This window comes from Hydra vulgaris, chromosome 03, assembly GCF_038396675.1.
Source record: "Hydra vulgaris chromosome 03, alternate assembly HydraT2T_AEP".
Classification (NCBI taxonomy): Eukaryota; Metazoa; Cnidaria; class Hydrozoa; order Anthoathecata; family Hydridae; genus Hydra; species Hydra vulgaris.
In genome coordinates, this window is record NC_088922.1 from 8,977,687 (window position 1) to 8,984,614 (window position 6,928).

The 6,928-nt window shown below is 26.3% G+C and overlaps 1 long non-coding RNA gene across 1 annotated transcript; it reads left to right on the top strand.

Moving 5' to 3' along the window:
- Positions 1-240: 240 nt before the first annotated feature.
- LOC136077650 (uncharacterized) lies at positions 241-5,996 on the top strand. Its single transcript, XR_010637151.1, has 3 exons — positions 241-507; positions 5,404-5,472; positions 5,832-5,996. It is a non-coding gene; the product is annotated as an uncharacterized LOC136077650 (long non-coding RNA).
- The last annotated feature ends 932 nt before the right edge of the window (positions 5,997-6,928 follow it).

A 6,928-nucleotide genomic window follows, 5' to 3' on the forward strand; every position in this document is an offset into this window, starting at 1 on the left:
TCTAGCAAAGAAAGGTTGTTTTTCAAATGTAGAAAGTATTTTTTAAGAGGATTGTACTAAGTGCGGCACATTAACGGCACTATATTGAGGTGTTTTGCTTCTCGAGGTATTAAGATACATTCTAAATGGTTTGACAATAATATTATTGTTAACATCAGGGCTTAGGATTATATCTTTTCGCAGTGAAAAATAAAACCGCGTCCCACATGGGTTCCGCGTGGGTTCCGTGTGGGATTGATGGGATTTATGTGGGACGGATTTTCCCATGTGGTATCCGTATGAAAATTTGTCACCTTAAACCCATGTGGGTAAATGTGGGTTACATGTGGGAACCATATGGTATTTGCACACATGGGAAATCCCACGTGGGTTTCCTGTGGGATTTGCATGGGAATTAATTTAAAAGCTGGAAACTAAAAAAAAAAATTTTAAATCAACATTGCATTGCGTTACGTTTATATTGTGTGAAAATATATTATATTAATAAAGAGAATGGCAAGCAAGTATGTAAGTACCACGAATAATTTTTATCTTTCTTTATAGAAATAAGATTAAGATTTGTGCAAATAGACGTATTATAAGGATAATATAATAGTTATTTGAATATAGATCTTGAGTAAATTATTTGCAAACAATTAACTGATGCAAGTTGAAATGTTATAAAAACCAATCTTGCATGCATGGGACACTGCAGTGTCCCACAGAACCACAGAAAACTGAACCCAGAGGCTGTATTCTCAATAACACTGGAGTACCACAGTGTTATTGAGAATAAAGCCTCTGGGTTCAGTTTTCAAAGTAATATGATCTAAGTAATGTTTAAATAAAATAATATGCTTTAAAATGCATATAGTTATACATATAACTCCTGATAGTTAACTATATGTATAACAAGTTATACATATTATTTGTTATAAAAACTTATTTTTTAAGGTTATGCTTGAACAAATTAGTACCAATTAATTCAAATTCAAGATTTAGTTAAAGTTCAAGTTAATGTTCTTATTTATTCATTGTTTTTGTTAATTTTATATTTATTTGTTCAAATTTATCAGTTAGTACTATATTTTACTACAGTAAGAATGTTTATCATTGTTGAATGTGATTTTATTAGTAACTTAATTTTACTATCAACATATTTTGACAACACCCTTTATACTTTAAATGATGACAGCTTTACTTTTCTATTGATGTTAAATTTATTACGTTTCAATAACTCAGAATGAATTTTAATTGAATTATTGTAAGCTTTGTAGGGGTTTGTTGTATATCAAATGGTGTTGTAAATAAAGTAAAAATAATATATATATATATATATATATATATATATATATATATATATATATATATAGTATATATATATATATATATATATATATATATATATATATATATATATATATATATATATATATATATATATATATGTATATATACATATTTATATATATATATAGTATATATATATATACATATATATATATATATATATATATATATATATATATATATATATACATATTTATATATATATATAATATATGTATATATATATATATATATATATATATATATATATATATATATATATATATATATATATATATATATATATATATATATAACATTAAAACAATAAAATTGATAAGAAATTTCACTTTAAAAGGAATACCATTAACATTGTGATGATAATAGCATTAGGAAACTAGTATTTATGTATTATTATTGTACTATAAATAAATAGTTTTTTAATTCATTTTATAAAATGGAGACCGACAACTAATAATTAGTGGAAATAAATACAAATTATAAAAATCATGTAAACTTCATTTATTATTACTAAATACTATATTAATGTTAGTCTACAAAGTTAAAATCAATTTAGAGCATTGTTATTAGTTTTTTTGCGATTCGCACTTCCACTTCTGTCTCTCAAATTTATAAAATAGGTGGTCAAAGCTTGCTCAATAGGTAGGTTCTCATCATAACAATGCTTTTTTCTTACACTTTCTAAAGAGAAATATGGCAAATTGATTACTTACCTAAATCGTAGGGTCATCTATGCATAATGATGTCAGATGATGACCCGGTTTATTGAACAACTTCACCCTTTATCAAACTCAGTCAATTTTTTGCCATCTCCCATTGAAAATGATGTCAGTTTTTGTTATCGTATTATGATGGTATATCTGAATTGTTAATATAATATAAAAAATGCATATACCATCAATTTTTTTCGGGTTCAATTATACATTTATTCTCAACAGTACTAAAAGTAAAAAAAAAAAAACATAAATTGTTCTTTTAGATAAGCAAGCTAATTTCTGAATTTAAATTGTTTTTCCTATGATCCTTTACAGTTTTAAGCAACAAAAGCAAGAAGTTTTTAGACCACATTGTTGGTGTAAATACCTCTAAAACCTGCTCATAGCTAGCATAAATTGTTTTACTTTTTTTTAAAATAAAATATTTTACTTTTTTTTTATAATTCAATTTTTTAATTGAGATTAATTTGGTCTCAACATCCCCTCCCCATTGTCAATTATTGTTAAACTCACACTGCCCCTCTATCTACTGGCATCATTTATGGATGATCCCATAGCCTAAATACTATATATATATATATATATATATATATATATATATATATATATATATATATATATATATATATATATATATATATATATTATTTTTACTTTATTTACAACACCATTTGACATACAACAAACCCTTACAAAGCTTACAATAATTCAGTTAAAATTTAATCTGAGTTATTGAAACGTAATAAATTTAACATCAATAGAAAAGTAAAGCTGTCATCATTTAAAATGTAAAGAGTGTTGTCAAAATATGTTGATAGTAAAATTAAGTTACTAATAAAATCACGTTCAACAATGATAAATATTCTTACTGTAGTAAGAATTAGTACTAGTTAACAAATTTGAACAAATAAATATAAAATAGTGAAAAAACAATGAACAAATAACTTGAACTTGAACTAAATCTTGAATTTGAATTAGTTGGTTCTAATTTGTTCAAGCATAACCTTAAAAAATAAGTTTATATAATAAATTTTATGTATAACTAGTTATACATATAGTTAACTATCAGGAGTTATATGTGTAACTGCATGCATTTTAAAGCATTTTATTTAATTTATATATTACTTTAGATCGTATTACTTTAAATACTGGACCCAGAGACTTTATTCCCAATTACACTGTGGTACTCCAGATTAAAAATTTAAAAGTTTCTGTAAATATCATGTTTTTGTTCCTCAATGTACTTCGTAAGTCCCTTAAGTTTTATGAACCTTATTATATATAAAGTTAAAAGTTTTGGAACCTAAAAAAAGTTACAGAAACCTCCCTATCTCCCCCCTATTTTAATTTTTTTTTTTAATAAAACAAAATTTGACTTTCAAACCTGCATTTCTTTGTGGGACACTGCAGTGTCCAATGCATGCATGCTTGGTTTTTGACAACATTAGAACTTGCATCAGTCAATTGTTTGCAGATAATATACTCAAGAACTATATTCAAATATCATATGAACATGTTAGAGAATGTTCATATGATATTTGAACATCACAAATTTAATAATATTGTTGTGATATGTTATATAAATAATTCCATAATAGATTATGATATGAAAATAAGATAGGATATGAAGGCAATGATCAAAGAATAAATTTACTTATAGAAATTTAGATGTTTGTTTATTAGTTTCAGAATATTATATTATGTGTGACCGCGGCCTTCTATAATAAAAGGCCTTGACATCGTGCAACAAAGTTGTTAAACTGAAGGCCAATTCCTAATACTTTGTTTACATTTTCATCTTTTAACATTAGACGAAAGTTTGTGTTCGCGCTTTTTTAATAAATCTTTAAAATGTGATTGGTTTATAAATTAGATAGCCCAACATCAAGACGTTTTAAGGTTCAAGGCTTTAACATTGTAAGGTAATAATATTGTCAAACTAACGATAAGTTTTTTTAATAATTAAAGTGCCTTAAAAATGCCTTTAAAATGCTGTGTATCTCTTTGCAAGTCGAACTATCTCAACTACAACAAAAATATCAGTTTATTCAACTACAACTACAATATCAATTACAACTACAACAAAAATATCAATACTCAACTACGTCAAAAACATCAATTTATAAATTCCCGAAGAATCTAGCGAAGAGAAAAAGATGTAGTGAAGCTATCCCAAGAACTGGTTTTATTGTTACAGACTATATAGCATTATGTCAACTGCATTGGCCAAATGAAGCACCTTTTGAAAGCAAATATGGGAAGCAACGACCTTTAAACCCACCATCTGTTTTTAAAATATTCCGCCTAGTTGTTTAGCCACACCAGCAAGTAAAGTTAGAAAAAATGTAACTTCAAGCGGTTTTTGAAGCATTTTACCAGATGAGTTAAATGATTTTCTTAAAGAGGATGAACTTATATTTGACGATATTCAATCTTTGTTAAGTGGTAATAACAATGTTATTGTTTTCCAGCTTAATAAAAAAAGTTTGCACATACAATCAAAAATGTACAAACTTGGTGTTCCATCATTTATTTTAGTAATTTTCAATGATTATTTATTTGTAGCTAACCATAATGGCACAACTTGTAATATTTCATATTTAGCTGTAAACAAATTAAAGTTAATAAAAACAAAATCAGCTTTATTTGAAGCAGTTAGATTTTTAAAAAATAAAGAAAGTTCGCTTCTGTCAATTATTCTATTCGAACACCTTAATGCTATGAGAAAAGTTAATGTTGGTGAAGTTTTATATACTTCAGATATTATATGTAGAGCATATGAGTATTTTGCTATGCTACGATGTTTATATGATTGTTTGTGTATTGAATACAAGTTGCCAAGTATAAGGACTTTAACCCTGTTGAGATATATTGATAAAACTTTTGTTTTGCTTGAATCAACTTTTGTTGGTGTTTTTTATTGTTGGTGATTTTTATTGTTACCATTTTTAGCAAAAAAAATTAAAAATACAGTTATCTTTTTAATATATAGATATATACTTTGTTATGGTTCTGCTTGTTATTGATACTATTTAATATTACATAAATATTCTTAATGAAATTTGAAATATGAAAAGCATGATTATCTTTTAACAATTTTTTGGTTTTCTTTTTATATTTCCGTTTTTACTAGAGATTATTATTAGAAAACATAGACTGCCATTACACCCTACCTAATATAAAAATATATCAATATAAGTAAAAGTGAAAGTTTAATCGGCCTTCAGTTTTTACGGCATTTTGCGTGATGTCAAGGCCTGTTATTATAGAAGTCTACATCATTGAAAAAGTAGGTTTTTACGTTTTTGTTTTTGTTTTTTTGTTTAACTACTTATCCTTATTGATCACTTTTTTTCAGGATTCTCCTCATGGGTTCAAGCTCATTACGCATAATATGTGTTCAATTACGCATAATACGTTAGTCATTGTAAGTAATAAATTATGAAATAATTATTTGTGAAATATTATAGTCATTAATGACTTCAAACTGGCTAATAATTAAAATTGCTCGACTAATAAGGTTCCTTATTAAAATTGCTCTCTCTCTCTCTCTCTCTCTCTCTCTCTCTCTCTCTCTCTCTCTCTCTCTCTCTCTCTCTCTCTCTCTCTCTCTCTCTCTCTCTCTCTCTCTCTCTCTCTTTCTATATATACATATATATATATATATATATATTTATATATATATATATATATATATATATATATATATATATATATATATATATATATATATATATATATATATATATATATATATATATTTGTATTTATATTTTTTTTTTTTAGAAAATGTTTGAAGAAAGTTAGAAGATACTAAAAACCTTGGTATTATACAAGCCGAAGCGATTTAGTTAATTCAATTGACAAAAAACGGCGTGTAAATCGCAAAAGAAAAAATAATATTTTTAATATTTGTTTTGGATGTATTGATTAATAGCATTTATTTTTAAATAAATTCATTTTGCAACACGTTTTTTAATTTTATAAAATTTCGTCATAATAGTTTAAGGTAAATTCCACATAGGTTATAGGTGGAAAACATCACATGTAAAAGATCAAAAATGCTACACATTTTGAATACCAAATGGGATAAAGTAGCAAATACCAGATTAAGTTAAGCCTCTCTGAAAGCTTCGATGATTAATTTTAAATTACTATTTAAGTAATTTTTAAATTAAAAGAATTTTAAAAATTATCATAGAAGCATTCGGACTTTCATTTGTCTAGTATTGACCACTTTTATACCATTTGGATTAAAATATGCGGCATTTAAGATCGATAACATGTAGTATTTTCCACCTATATCCCATGTAGGATTTACCACATAAAACCCATGTGGGATTTACCATATGAAACCCACATGGGACAAAATAATAATCCCCATATGGGTTACATATGGTAAAAACCCACGCGTATCCCATATGGGATTTACCATATGGAATCCATGTGGGATTTACCATATGAAACCCACATGGGACAAAATAATAATCCCCACATGGGTTACATGTGGAAAAAATCCACGCGTTTCCCATGTGCGCTTTTTCACTGGGTTTCAGCACCTTTTATCTTTACTATAAATGAACGATTGTATTTATTTTCACAGTTAATTTTAAGATCAATCGGTTAGATACCTATTTCTTTTTTGATGTGATTAGTCAAAGCATCTTCTAATATTGAATTACAGACCCCTCCTACAAAGATATAAAGTTCCAGCACCTTACGTTCACCTGCAATAGAACCTCTGTTAAGTGCAACATTATTTCCAAAAGTAGACTTTATTCTAGACTTGTATGTTGGAGTTTTTATTGCTACATTATTTACTATAAAAGGACGAACAAATTTTTTACGGTCTTTACGTTTTTTTTTTGTTCTGTTGTGCGATT